General features: G+C 43.1%; 1 long non-coding RNA gene across 3 annotated transcripts in view; it reads right to left on the reverse strand.

Annotated features, from left to right (window-relative positions):
- Positions 1 to 15,399, reverse strand: part of LOC308191999 — an 81,755-nt gene that overhangs the window by 9,884 nt on the left and 56,472 nt on the right. Inside the window, exons 3-4 of one of the 3 annotated variants that reach the window (XR_013948458.1) lie at positions 4,701 to 4,798; positions 1,024 to 1,065 (exon numbers count right to left, since the gene is read on the reverse strand). This is a non-coding gene — a long non-coding RNA (uncharacterized lncRNA). The remainder of the gene's footprint in view (positions 1 to 1,023; positions 1,066 to 4,700; positions 4,799 to 15,399) is intronic. The other 2 variants (XR_013948456.1, XR_013948457.1) reach the window with 2 other exon arrangements.

Genomic DNA, 15,399 nt, shown 5'->3' on the forward strand with positions numbered 1-15,399 from the left:
CTTCACCACGGAAAGCTCTTTTGTATGTCCATACAGCATAGTGATGTGTACCTATTACAACAAAATCATTAACCATGCTGGTTTTGCTGACCACTATTTGTGTAATTCACTGCTGCAGCACACATAAAGTGCCTCCAGTTCCATGTATAACAATTTCCCTAGGATATAAAGCCTTATGACCACCTGCTGCTCCACTAACAGAGGTTACGGGCAACCCATCTTATTGTGATGCAAACTTGCATCATCAACAGAGGTCTGGAAGACTAAACATTCACCCTGTTATACACAAACCCTGATGGATAGCTCCACCCTCCCCCAATCATCATTTCCCTGGTGCTAGTTGCTGTTATAAATAAGCTGCATGCTAGCTGTTCTGCTCTCACTGACTGGTGTTCCTCAGGCAGTTTTGTACAGCCTTGGGATGAGCTGCACAGATTAGCTCTGGGTATGCAGCCCTCCAGCATGTATTGTTGTCAACTGTTCTCTTTTTTTTTTTCCTGCAAGGGAGAGGAAATCTGACAAGTGCAGCTAGGCCTGATAACAAAGCTATGGTGGGAGATCAAGTGAGAGAGGTGCCAGTTACTGTGTTGTGTCTCCCTTTGTTCCCTTGGCACCTAGCAGTCTATTTAAATCCTTTCTTGTGTCCATAGACAAAGTCTGGGACACATCATATTGCAGAAAAACAGCCTTCTCATCTTCACATGGTAAAACATGAGCAAGTCACTGCAGAGTATTATCTGGGCTGAGCCTGGCTCTCTAACTGGGGAGAATGGCATCCTGCATGTTTTTGCACAACAATCTAGAAAAAGTATTTGCATATTAAGGCAGCAGTAGGATAAATCCTCCCATGGCTCTCTAAAGTAAACAAACATTATCTTCAGTGGGGCAGATCTGCAGATCATCGCTTCAGTGTGAACTCAGTACAGTACTGTGGTCCTGGACAAATGTAATCATTAGGTACATAATTAAAGAGCATTGATAGAGAAGTAGAGAGCTTAGATTTTCTCTGCACATGATACTCACCCACCTGTGATGGAAATACTGTGTCGGTTGCTCAAAAAAAATCTGAAAAAAAAAGATTAAAAAGGTAGTAATAATATCCTGAGGATGATTTGGGGATATGACAACACAGTTAAGGACAACTGATTCAAGGAGCTCAAGCTATTTATCATGTCAAGGCACAGAGGTTACTTGGTTAGGTCCTAGGGAAAAATATTTTGAGCAGTATTCAGTCTGTCATCTAGCATTAAAATACATCAAAGATCAGATGGCTAGAACCTGAAGCTAGGAAAAGCTGGAGACTTGGAATCCAGTATAATTTTTTTTAAATGTTTGTACTTAATCACAGGTAAATTGGATTCTCCATGACAGGAAGATGTTGCAATAAAAAGTTAGGATTTTTTTAGTTTCACTAATAATTCAAATGAGAATTACCTCAGGAGAGTACTGTGACCTTGATGGCTGCTTTCAGCTTTTTGGCCTGTTGTTTTCCTTCTCCTGACCTGCAGAAGAGGCAGAAAGCTGTTCTGCTTTCTGCCACCCTTCCCTCCTGCCATCGACAGAAAAGGGACCTCTGCAGGTCCCACCACAGGAGGCCTCAGTGGACATAGAAAAGGGACCCACAGCATCTGCTTCTCCAGCCACTGCAGGCAGGTCAGCCCCTCAAGATCATCACATATAAGTCCATTCACCCCTTCATCCCCTTTTATTTGGTGTCCTTCAATATATAGCATTCAGCCATGTGTGAAGTTACATTCCCCCCCCAATGGAGTTCAGCTCCATCCACACAAACCCAATGCTGGCATATATTTTCTTGAAATTATACATTTTGTCACTCAGCATCCTTGTCTGTAGCAATGATCTCAAACTTATGCTTTCAGTAAGAAAACCAAGCAAAGTACGGAAACAGACAAACAGCAGAAGTGCCTTTTAAATCCCACACGACTATTGCTAGGGCAATCCCATGCTTCAGAAACACTCTGCCATTCACCTCAGGAGCACAGAAGCTCCTCTTTAGGGACTTGTTCACACACAGGCATACTGGGGTATGTCAAGGCCAATCTGCTGCAGGCAGGAGACAATGCATGTTATTCAAAGCACAATCAGCCTGCAAGAAGATGCTAAAATGGCTTCAGGGTCTAACTCTGCAAGATTTACCTGGCATGACAGAGGACGCTGCCTTTCCCACCTGTCTGCCCTCTCTGCTTATTCCTATCACCAAAGCAAGAGCTCAAGACACAGGAAAAGTCTAATACACAGCACCACAGCTCATTGACTCAAGAGTTAATGCAAACCACAATTGATTGTGCAAGCAATTAATAAGTCAGTGATAAGCGCAGCGCTGCAGAGAGGCTGAGGGCAGACCAAGCTACAACCCTGCTGAAAGAGTCTCAAGCTGGAGGAAGAAAATCTTCCCAACATGAATCACCTGAGTTTGTGCAGCAGAGTCACTATAATTTAATTCTCTGAGGCATAAACTAGAGATCTACAGCCACTTAAAACACCTGACGGAGAGCATCCAGGCATGCTATGAATTTTGCTCAGTGTCTTCACACCTTTACTTCAATCTCCGATTCTCATGCAGACATGGACCAGGAGTCATAAAACCGCTTTTCAGATTCGGCCTTGTGCACACTCCCAAGGAGAGGTTTGACCACGGAGTGTCTTAGTGCTTCAACCAGAAACTGGATTTTTGAGAAGCTGTATGTGCAACTCTCACCCTGCTTCACTGTTTGCATCCTTTACCAATCCTGCTGTGAGAGGGGTATTTACCCCAAAATGCTGGTTTTGTGATTAGGTGTGAAGTGCTTACAGGCCTCATTTAGACCTGACATTGCCTTATGCAGGGATTTTTTTAGTTGGTGTAGGTCCAAGGCAGAGTTCCAGCTGAATAAAAAACTCCAGTTCCTTGCATCCAAGTAGTGTATAAATTTTGAATGCATAAGGTTTTAAAAATTGAGTGTCTTTAATGAAGTATGGGTTATAAGTGCTTCTGCTGTTTTTCCATGTTACTAAAAACTACTGTGAAGATTAAGGTAGTGAGGTTCAGAAATGTATTTTAATCATTATGGGCAGTTTATATGAGAATTATGATTTTAGATCCATGCTGCTGAACGCACACCTAAAATCTAGCTGGGTTTTAAGAATAGCATGTCTTTTGATTTGTCTTTTATTCAAAGCCAATTAATATTTATATTTTACAGAAAGCTACAACTAAGCTTTAAAACCAAGGAAATCTTTTCTATTTGAAACTATAACTGCTTAAATTGTCCCTATCTTGTCTGAGACTGTTCCTTCCTTTAAACTGTAAGGATAGCACTTCCATATACACTCAGTGATAGAGTGGTGATAAGGAAATTTTTGAATCCAGTAGAATTTCATCAAGTTTATAAATGTCACTATGCTTTTATATGTAGTTCAGAGATTTTTGTTGGGTATTTGGCTGTTTATTTTAAAGATTTTTTTTTCTTTTCCACACAGCATCAGAATATCACTCTGTGTTTGTAGAAATTATTACAGCCCAAAAGAGCCTGATCTCCACCAGTCAGGAATTTACCCTCATATATGTAAATCAGCTCCTGCGTTAATTTAATAAGCACTTCTGTCGGTTCTTATCTGATCTTTTGTAGAAGAGGAAATGTTGAAAGCGAACCAGGGATGTTGGATTAGAAATTTTAGTTACACCTAGAAGGCAATCAGCAGGCTGGATTAGTCAACAATTTCCAAACTCTCTCGGCTGACACCTTTTCTATAAAAAGTCATTGTTGGGCTCCAAGAAGAGGCAAAATGATTTGACCCATACTCCCTGCAGTAACCAATGTACATAGATACTTCAAAAAGTCTTGCTGGGCCATCACCTTCCGACCTCTTCCATAAAAGACCCTGAGGCTACTGCTGGACTCCTGCACTACATCCGCACTTCTGCAGCATCCACCCCTGTGCATGTTCTTGCTGTGCAGCAAAGGGGGGTTGCTATTTGCCTCCCTATAGCTGAGGACCTGCTACCTGACATTTCCTAATCTGCTCCCTGCATGGGTGCAGCAGCTACCAAGCACAAGATAACATGGCACAGTCTCACCCTGGCTCTCTTTGTGATAACCCATTTATCTCGCCCTGCCATTAATAAGCCTTTGCAGCTCAAGAAGCAAACATCTTTGGAAACAACAGCTCAGAGTTTGTCCTGATTTCACTCCAGCTCCCTGCTGACAGATACTGCAAGCAAGCTCTTATAACTTGTCTCACTTTTCTGATTAAAAGTGTTATATTTATGTGAGGCTAGAATTTAAGGCATCAGATTGGACTCCAGCCGTAGTTAAGTGACAGTGTTTGCTAGATAAGTATCCTGAAAGCTTTGCTGAGGGTTTGCTCTTCTGAAACAAACTGTAATGATACCATAAATAAAGAGTGGCACACAGGAGGGCTCGAATTGGATTTCAGCCTTAGTCGAGTGATAAAATGACAGTGCCTTTTAACTAGGATACAAGAAACCTTTCTGCAAGGGGTCCTCCAGAAATGAAATCCAATAAATGAACACAATTAAAAGAGAGGGAGAAAAGCAAGGGGCTGTGCAAGGACAGTTTTCCCAGGTAAACTGGAGACAAAAAGTGAATATGCAAAGTACCCGGTTATAAGAAAACACATATGAGCTCATCAATCACTTTAAACCATAATCCTAAAACAAAGACAAGTCTTTTTCTTACCTCTAAAAATAGAGCTGGATCTTTAACCATGTCAGAGCAGCAGATAATAGCCATCAAGAACCCACAGAGATCCAACTACCAGCATGAAGATTTTATTCCTTATGAGAAAAAGCACAATTTCAGCTTTCCAAACATAAATGGGAAACAGCATAGGGGAAATCATAGTTTGCTAAGGGGAATATTTTTTCTAGGTGGGATAATAATAGTCTTTTCAGGCTATGTCACATACATAATTGGTTCTCTTTTTTCATTAATGAATTTCTATCTCTGGCTCACTGAACTGGACCACATGAACAAAGGTGATCTAACAAAACATAATACACTTCACATTAGTAAAAATCATTCGTTTGTAAGGATGTATGGGAGAGGAGAAGCAGACCAGTGGAAGAAAGGCCTCCTCTCCATATATCCATAGAAATGAATGATTTTACTAATGTAAAGAGAAGTCTGCCGCTGTTAAGCCTTGTCAATGAGATTAGAAACAGGGCCCTGCTGTCTGCTCCTTAAAGTATATTATTTTTTGTTAGATCACCTTTGTTCATAACACGGTCATTGAAAATTTAATGTTCTTACATATATCACTGTCAGACTTTATTGCACATTCACGGAAGAAAGTAATTCCATCAAGTGATAGACTATGAAGGCTACTAAATATAGATTTATTGGAAATTCCTGTTGAAGGTAAGTGAATCCTTTCTGCCAGCTGGAATAGAGAGCTACAGTCAAGACATTTTCTTACCTGTCTTGATGTAGAAAAAATGATGACTGCTGAATTCTAAAATCAGATTATCACTGCAGTGCCTATAAGCTTACTTTTTAGTATCCAGTATTTGTCTTACCTCTCAAACAAAAGTGATTTTAGTCCCTAGACTAACCATTTGTTCAGAATCTACTGATTCTGAAGGCAAATCATTAGGGAAAAAAAAAATCCCCTTTGCAAAAAGGTCCAGTTTCTGTATGTTACATTCAGCACATAGTTCCCAAGCCCAAACCCGAGAGCTGGTGATCAGCAAGGTGATGTAGGGCATGTGAAGATGACTTCAGCTCTGTACCATAAGAGAATCTCCACCATGAAATGCAGCCTGGGCAGATGGGTGTGCCACAGGCTCACGGTCTGATTCCTTGGAAGGAAGGCATGCAACTGCCAACCAGAATAAGATCATCAGTAAGCCAATTTGCTTTGGTCTCTGTCTTTCACTGCAAACCAGAAAGACCACAGTGGGGCATGTGGAGGCTGCAGCAGACCTGCTGATGGGAGCTGGTGGTCAGAGAAAGGCTTGCTGCCACAGCCTGCATCACGATCTTCCTAGTGCCCCATCTTTTGTCAAAAAGGGCTGGGTCTATAGCCATATCCTCGCTGTGGATCAAGATGCCTGCTGCTGGATGTGTAGCTGTGGTCGTCTCTTTTACACACAACTCAGCACTCACTGAAGGCTGCTTTGGGCAGAGTTCACAATAGAGCCAGGATGGGCTGTGGTAGGTTTGAATCAAGCCAGTTGTAGAAGAAAAAAAAAAAAAGGGTGCCTCAGCAATACCACACTCACAGATTTTGGTCTCAAAAATATATTAAGTCATCCACTCCTCCATTGATAATTACTTGTATCAGAATCATGAAACTGACCTTATACATTAATATGTATAAATAGGGAATTAATTTTAGAGCATTTAAAGCCTTCTCAGGAATGTGATTCTCTACCTCTCCCCCGCAGTTTTTGCATCATGGTTATGCATGGCCCTTGTGTACTATTAAGTTTGATAAAGAAACCTGCGTCTTTTGACATGCAGAGGAAAAAGTTTTGGCTTACTGGGCTTTATTGATGGCATATATTATCAGGTCTGCTGTTTCATAGTTCTTATTATCTTCTATTTTCTAGTTTGAAAAAGCTGTAAAGTGGGATTTATTTTGCTTAACTTCTAAGATCTAAAATAATTAAGTTCTTTTTTTCACTCTATTTTCATCAGTGGTCAGGAATATTGTCTGAGTGAATCTATCTTAGATTTTTTCTGTTTGAGTTCAAATTAGGCCAGTTAACTAACAGCACATTGGTAAAGGGATGGGTGTAGTCTCCAAATAGTGATTCCAGACCAGTAATGCCAGTGGTTTATCCTAAGGCTCAACCTTGAATAACAAGTGTCCCCATCTAACCATATTACTAAAAGAATGAACTCTTTTAGTATTTCAGTTGTCTCCAAATGTCCGTTTATGGATCAGTGTACCTTTCATTCCATTTGTCCTATTTCATTCCTCTCCAATCTCTGTAGCTTTATCACGAGTTGTCTTTCTACAGGAATGGTAAATCCATCCCAAAGGCAGTACATTTATTTGAACCATGGCCACTACAGCAAAAGGATCCCCAAAAGCACTCAAGTCCTAGCACAGCTCACTGATTAAGCCTAACTGGTACCTTCCCAGCAAGGTTACAAGAGACAAGCCAGTTATGCTATCAAAGCTAAGGGGGACAACCTCTTCTGTTTAAAAGTCAGTATTCAGAGCATTTAAAGTGCCCCACTAATGTGGACCTGAGTCTCAAACAGACTGTGAAACTGTCCAAAGCATTCTGGCTTCTCGACAGTATGGAGCCATGTTGTAATTGCAGCTCTTTTAGTACGCCCAAGAATAGTATTTAGCCTGCAAGAAAAACAAGCATGCGAGGAGAGAACACCTTCCTCCTTGGAGATATTCAAAAGCCATTTGCATAAGGTCCTGGGCAACCCTCTCTAAGTGTCCCTGTTTGAGCAGGGGGATGGACCTCCAGAGGTGACTTCCAACATCAGGTATTCTGTTATTCTGTGATAGATAAGGGTACAGATGCAGATGGCTTAGATATCATATTGCCATCAGAGCTAGAATAGGATAAGAATAAATATCAATTTAGAATATAAATATCAATTTAGAATACAAAGCACAGCAGTCAGACTATATCAGTGTACCATTGTCTAGGCTAACCTGAGTTTGGATATCCAGGAAATGATATAAAACCCAAGCAAAGATCAGCTGGATTTTTTCCACCAACAAACAAGAAAAAGACTACATGGTAACCAGTAATAGATTTTTTTTTTTTTAATGACTCTAAATAAGGCAAAAATAAGTCCAGGGAAGAACATTCACCTACCCTTGAGCCACTATTTTTATCCAGAGGTTCCTGTTTGCAGATACCCCTATTCATCTCAAGAATTTGCTGTCTTTTCTGCATAGCAGGTGAATATTAGTATTCTTTAGGATAATCTTTCCTTTGGATTTTAAATATCCATTCAACCCTTTACATTTATTTTTCTTCTCGTTTAGCATCCCCAGCATAGGACTGAGCCATGTTGTGCAGTATGGCACCACTCATTACTTACTTTGTGCACTGCATAATTACATAATTACTGGTTACATATAATCCTTTCCATCTGTTACCACGACAGCGCAGTTGTCTTTAGAAGGCTTCCTTGAACTCTCGTACTTCCCGCACAATGGAGTCAAATAACAATTACTTCATTTAATGACATCTACTGTACACATGGAGACTACACCATTTCCAACAGCATCCAGTGAAGAGTTAAGCTCAGTGGATAGATAAAGATAGAGCCTAATGCTCATAGAGCATACAAATTGCACAGTGCGTGTGTAGGCCAACTAACTGAAAGGCTGTCTAGCCTGCCAGATTTCACATCCACTGGGTAGCTTGGGGGGACATGCAGTAGCCACCAAATCTGACTTACACCCCGTCAGTGTCAGCTCAGATCAGAGAACTGGCAAGAGCCTGGAAAGAATGTTGCTGCTATCTGATTCTGTCAAAAGGGGTTTTATTGTAGTGGTTTTATCTTGGGGAGATGTGATCTGAGAAAAACAGAAGATGCTTAGATGTACTTTCAAAGAGAAAGCGACAGACATATGTAAATGCCTGAAGGAAGGGGTAGGGGAAGGGGACAGGACATATGAGAGGCAAGAAGGATCAGAAGACTCACATAAGGGATAGGGATGCAGAAAAGGGTAATAAGAGGTTAAAAGCAGTGTGAGAGTAGGTAGCTAAGCAAGGTCGGAAGAAAAACAAAATAGCATCTTTTATGCTCTTTTTCCCTCAATCAGATGAGTTAAAGGATCATAGAATCATGATGGTTGGAAAAGACCTCCAAGATCATCTAGTCCAACCGTCCACCTACTACGAATATTGCCCATTAAACCATGCCCCTAAGTACCACATCTACCATTTCCCAGCTCCCCACACCTTCCTTTCAGGTAGTTGTAGAGAGCAATAAGGTCTCCCCTGAGCCTCCTCTTCTCCAGACTAAACAACCCCAGTGCCCTCAGCCGCTCCTCACAGGACTTGTGTTCCAGGCTCTTCACCAGCTTCATAGCCCTTCTTTGGACACACTCCAGGGCCTTGACGTCCTTCTTGTAGTGAGGGGCCCAAAGCTGAACACAGCACACAAGGTGAGGCCTCACCAGAGCCAAGTACAGGGGGACGATCACCTCCCTGGTCCTGCTGGCTACACTATTCCTGATATAAGCCAGGACACCGTTGCCCTTCTTGGCCACCTGGGCACACTGCCAGCTCATGCTCAGGAGAGCATCAACCAACACCTCTGGATCCTTTTCCTCCGCACAGCTTTCCAGCCACTCTGCCCCAAGCCTGTAGCGCTGCATGGGGTTGTTATGGCCAAAGTGCAGGACCTGGCACTAAGCCATGTTGAACCTCATCCCATTGGCCTCTGCCCATCTACCCATTCTGTCCAGGTCCCTCTGCAGGGCCTTCCTACTCTCCTGCAGATCGACACTTCCCCCCCCAGTTTGGTGTCACCTGCAAACTTACTGAGGGTGTACTCAATTCCCTCATCCAAATCATCAATAAAGATACTAAAGAGGATCAGCCCCAACACCGACCCCTGGGGAGCACCACTCATGACCACTCTGGGCCTGGCCATCCAGCCAGTTTTTAACCCAGCAAAGAGTGTACCTGCCCAGGCCATGGGCTGCCAGCTTCTCCAGGAGAATACTGTGGGAGACGGTATCAAAGGCCTTGCTCAAGTCTAGGTAGACTATGTCAACAGGCTTTCCCTCATCCACCAGGCAGGTTTCCTGGTCATAGAAGTAGATGAGGTTGGTCAGGCAGGATTTGCCTTTCATGTACCCATGCTGGCTGGGCCTGATCCCCTGGTTGTCCCGCACGTGCTGTGTGGTTACACTCAAGATGATCTGTTCCATAGCCTTCCCTGGAACCGAGGTCAGGCTGACAGTTATGTAGCTCCCCAGGTTCTCCTTACAACCCTTTTTATAGATGGGCATCATATTAGCAAGTCTCCAGTCATCTGGGACCTCTCCGGATGACCATGACCGCTGATAGATGATGGAAAGCAGCCCAGCAATCACATCCACCAACTCCCTCAGCACTCTCAGACTGATCCCATCTGGCCCCATGGATTTGTGACAGTCCAGGTGGAGCAGCAGGTCTCTAACTGTTTCCACCTGAACTGTGGGGGGTTTCTTCTGCTTCCTTTCCCAGACTTCTAGGTCAGGAGGCTGAGTACCCCAAGGATAACATATCTGACTAGTAAAGACAGATGTAAAGAAGGCATTAAGAACCTCAGCCTTTTCCTTATTCTTGGTAGTTATATACCACACCATGTCCAGTAAAGGATGGAGATTCTCCTTGACCCTCCTCTTACTGTCAATATACTTGTAAAGACATTTTTTTGTTCTCTTTTACCATAATGGCCAGATTGAGCTCATGCTGGGCTTTAGCCTTTCTTATTTTCTCCCTGCATGTGCCAGCAATTTCCTCGTACTCTCCCCGTGTTTTCTGTCCCTTCTTCCACTGGACATAAGCTCTCTTTTTCTCATGGAGACCCAGGAAAAGTTCCCTGTTCAGCCACACCAATCTTCTTCCCCACCAGCTCATCTTACAGCACACAAGGACAGCCTGCTCCTGCACCTTGAAGACTTCCTTCTTGAGGAGCATCCAGCCTTCCTGGACCCCTCTGCCCTTCAAGACTGACTCCCAAGGAACCCTCCCTACCAGCGTCCTGAAGAGTTCAAAGTCTGCCCTCCAGAAATCCAAGGTAGAAGCTTTACTGCCCGCCCCGCCCCCCCCCCAACTTCACCAAGAATAGAGAACTCTACAATTTAATGGTCACTCAGCCCAAGACAACTCCTGACCACCACATCTCCCACCAGTCCTTCTCTGTTTAAGAACAGCAGGTCTAGCGGGGAACCCCCCCAGTAGTCTCACTAACCAGCTGAGTCAGGAAGCTGTCTTCCATCCACTCCAGGAACTTCCTAGACTGCTTTCTCAGGGCTGCATTGTATTTCCAGCATATGCCTGGGAAGTTGAAGTCCCCCACAAGAGAGAGCACTGGAGACTGTGTGACTTCCACCAGCTGCTTGTAGAATGCTCATCCATCTCTTTATCCTGGTTTGGCAGTCTATAACAGACCCCCACCAGGATGTCTGCCTTGTAGGCCTTCTCCCTGATCCTTATCCACCAGGGACTTGACATTATCATTCCCAGCCCTGAGCTCTACAGCATCGAAACATTCTCTAATATAGAGAGCCACACCACCACCTACCCCTTCTGAAGAGCTTATAGCCATCCATTGCAGCCCTCCAGTTGTGGGAGTGGTCCAACATTTCAGTGATGGCAACTGAGTTGTAATTTGCCTGCCCCACCATGGCTGCCAGCTCCTCCTGCTTGTTGCCAATGCTGCATGCATTGGTGTAGAGGCACTTCAGCTGAGCTATTGGCCTCACCCTCACTCCTTACCTTCTTCAAGGGAAGGGGATACAAGAGCTGGGGGGGCTAATCTGCAGTCACAGAGAGGTGGCTGGCAAGCAGAGAAGCTGGACTGGACAAATGAGTCCATGTTTGTACACCACAAGGATGCCCAGCAGCACAGATAAGGGACATCTAAGTAAGGGGGGGGAGTCCAGCAATATAATGCCTAAATTTGGCTAGCTCATCACAGCAGTATGAGAGGTGTAGACAGCTGGGGAAAGTGCTAGTCAAGAACGAATCTATTTCATGGGCAGGGCGCTGGTGTGGTGGGAGGTCGGCAAGCTGTACCAAGTACTCAAAGAGTTACAATTACCTTCTTATAATAAAATAAGCAGGATTTTCAATACTGCACTGGATAAATTGGTTTGGGGGGGATCACGGCACCCATTTCACTGACTAAAGTATAAACAAAATAGGGTGGAAAACACTCAGAAATGACACATCCTTTATCCAAGCCACCATGTGAACTGAAAATGTGGTTGGCAATTACAGCCCCCTCTATAATCCTAACTCTTACAAATAATGCTTTTATTCCCACCAGAGAAAAGGAGGGATTGAACTGCAAAGTGAAGAGCTCAGGTTGGCTGATGGAACTTGCTAATTCTGGAAAAGCTCTGTCTTGAAAATCAGAAATTGGTAAATGAATGTAAATCCACATAAAACCTTAATTCCACTATGTCTGAATGAATGTCTGTGCATTCTCTTATATCTTTACTGCAACTCTGCTTTTGAACTGAGCTATCAGGAGCCAAAAGCTCTGGTCCTGTAGGCTACCACTTAACTTTCTGCACATACAGAGCAGCACAGCTGCTAAACTGCACAGCCCTCCTCCCCTGCTATAGCCCAGCAGCCTTTCGCATGAGAAGCCACTTACGAAAGCACATTCACCTATTATAATTACATCAGCAACCCATGATCACCTCCTACCAAACTGCTGGCAGTCCTTTGGCTAGAAAAGCTTGGTGGCCTTCGATTGACACAAGTCACACAGTGCAGCAGTGTGAAAGTCTGCACAGTGCAGAAATAAGAAAAGGCATGCCAGATCTCTCCAGGGACACTGTGATATCTGTATTCGCACAGAGGTCAGGCAGAGGGCTGTGACTTTCCCAGATTGTTTCAAATCAGGCTGCTCTAACATATCTACCAGCTATGCAATGCAACTGCCTCTGACACTGAGAATGCAGCTGGTGTGTTGGCCACTGCCAGCTTCAGGGAAGCCAGCTCACTTTGGCATGTCTATGTGCCTTAATGCATTGCCACCTGCCTTGCTGAAATATGGAATTTGCAGAAGCAGACCTTCTGGGAGGACCCAGGCTGGCTGAGACATTGGCTGTGCAAGTGAAGGTTCTCTTTATTTGATCAAATTTGAAACCCACTGTAAAAGAGTGTAGTGAAAAGTTTTATTCACACATTAAGTTTTACGAGTTTGTAGTCTGTATAGGACATAATATATGAGGGAAAAGGAGTAGAGAAGGAAAAAGCAAGATAAATTATAATGAGTTCTGAAATGCAGTTAGATATATTACATACAAAGAAAGCCACTTGTGCCAAACTAACTTTCTGGGAACGGTCTTTTCCTGAAAGAGCACAGGCAGTTTTGATCACCTGCGTTGAGAGGGTTGAGATTTGTATTATTTCCAAATTAAATTAGGGAGAAGAGTCTAAGTGCAATTTGTATTGCAGAAGGAGGGACTGGTGGTGTGTTTTGATTTGAAAGCTGCATGAAGCAGGGTAGGGAATTGCTGTTGGTGTGATGTGCACAGTGTGCAACACACCAGGGGTTGGTATCCCTGCAGAAAGAGTCCTTGTGCTGGCACAGTGCTATCAAGAGACTTGGTCCTGTCCCACTGCCCTGTGGACAGGCACAAAATACACCAGGTAGTTTTTACAATAGTCGCACATCACTTATTTCATGAGGATTTGAAGGGCCAAATACCTCCATCCAGTGCTTTTGTGCATAAAGATCCTTGTTTCCTTATGAAACATTTTAAAAGCATGTCTATCCCCAGGATCACCCCTTTCTCTTCTTCAGATGTGCTGTGTGTTTTTTTGCGTTATGATGCACAGTATTGAGCACTGTCTGTCAGATCATGTTAAGCTAAAGCAGTGGCCTGCAGCAGAGACTCGGTGTGATTCCCAATAAATTGTCAGCAGAGTGGAAAGCAATAGCTGCCCATAATTTGAATTTCATGCCTGCTCCTCATGGAAATCCTATGTGACAGTTTGTTGTGCCTAAGAGCTAGCTCAAATAGATGCCTGTGTCCTTAGAAAGTCTGTCTACCGGTCTGTATTGCCCACACAACTTGCTGGTCACTCATCTCATGGCATAACATTGCTATATTGGCATCATGAATGCTTAAAACAAGAGGTTCATCAGTAGTTTAGAGTCCTGGATCCTGATTATAACAGCTGTGTAGAAATGGAAAACTGAAAACAACTGAAATTGAACTAACAACTGAAATTGAAATTAACTTGGCAAGAGAAAATAAAGAAATTTAGATGCTTTTATTCTGGCTCAAACAAGGAGTACACACACTTTCCTTCTGGGCTGCTGCTCTATTTTAGGCTTTCATGCTGCCCAAGAGAGTTTCTTGAGGCAGCTCTCTGCCTGGCCTTTCCTTAGGGTAAGTGCTTCTGCAGGAGACAACTTTGTCCCCTCCAGGTGTGCAGGAGTTGGCCCCTCACCTGTCCACGTTAGGAGTTCCTGAGCTAGGATGAAGGCATGGTCATGGCTAGGACCACACAGTCATGCTGTAAACACGCAAGATCAGAATCCCGCTGTTCACTCAAGAAATGAGATGAAGGCAATATAAAACTGTGTCACTTGATGGAAGGGAACACCGACGTGCTGTCACTCATCACAAAGAACAGCAGTCTTCACACCTGGTCGTCTGTTATCAAGGGGTTTCTTGTGGAAGAGTTTTTAAAAGGGATTTGAAGGGAAATAATGAGGGGGTTACTGATTTTTTACAGGAAGTTTATTTAAGCGTGAAAGGCAACATGGAAGAAGACAGAGAAGTGTTTACAATGTTAATAAAGCAAAGGTATTGGAGGCTGCTGTTTGGGGCAGGCAGAAAGCGAGAGTCAATGTCTTACTGAGAGATAACACAAAGGTTATCAGAATATGTCACTGAAAGTGAGGGCAAACAATGTGTATTTAGGGCTTAACAGAAAAGGGAGATCTGTAGAGAAGTACAAAATGAAGGGCACAGTCGAAGAGACTGATTAGAAGAATTCTCTTTGCAATGTCATTTGGGACTGATACATGCAAGTCATAAATAAAAGATAGTGCTTGACCAACTCAGGTACTTTGCATGGACATGTATGAAAGTAAGAGTCCTTCACTCTGGAAAAAGCTCTTATGAATTCTGTTCTCAGCATTTCACAGGACAGCTAAAAAGCCTCCAAGATACTCTGTTTTGTTCTCCAGAGCTTTGGAGCAGTATCTACCGAAGCTTTTACTTTTAACATCTGGATATCCTGTAGGCACATTTGCTACAAAAGATGGCTCATTCCAGCCAGGATTTGTAGTTACTGTGCCCACTCCAGACTGAATTCTTTCTAAGCCTGTTTTCACCTCTAGTGATCAATTATTTGAGAGAGAAAGCAAACCTCCATAACATCAAGAACGCCTTTCAAAGCATTCACACATTCTTCAAGCTTTGTGTGAACACTACCATAAATTTCATTCACAAGATAAATAATGAGAAACTACCTGAGTTGGCACATTCCCTCAGTTTTATTTTAAGAAAAATCCAGAATCTCAGATCTGAGATAGGTCTTCTAGATACAAATGCAACACTGCTGTTACTACTGTGATGACTGCTTCCACTACTAGTTGTAAGTAAAGAAAGAAACGTCATAATCTGTGATTCTATATGTATATAAAGGTGAGAATGAAGCTAAAAAAATGGCAATCTCTGATCTCTACTGCTGATACAAGG

Source organism: Anser brachyrhynchus, assembly GCF_964034855.1.
Source record: "Anser brachyrhynchus genome assembly, chromosome: 3".
Taxonomy (NCBI): Eukaryota; Metazoa; Chordata; class Aves; order Anseriformes; family Anatidae; genus Anser; species Anser brachyrhynchus.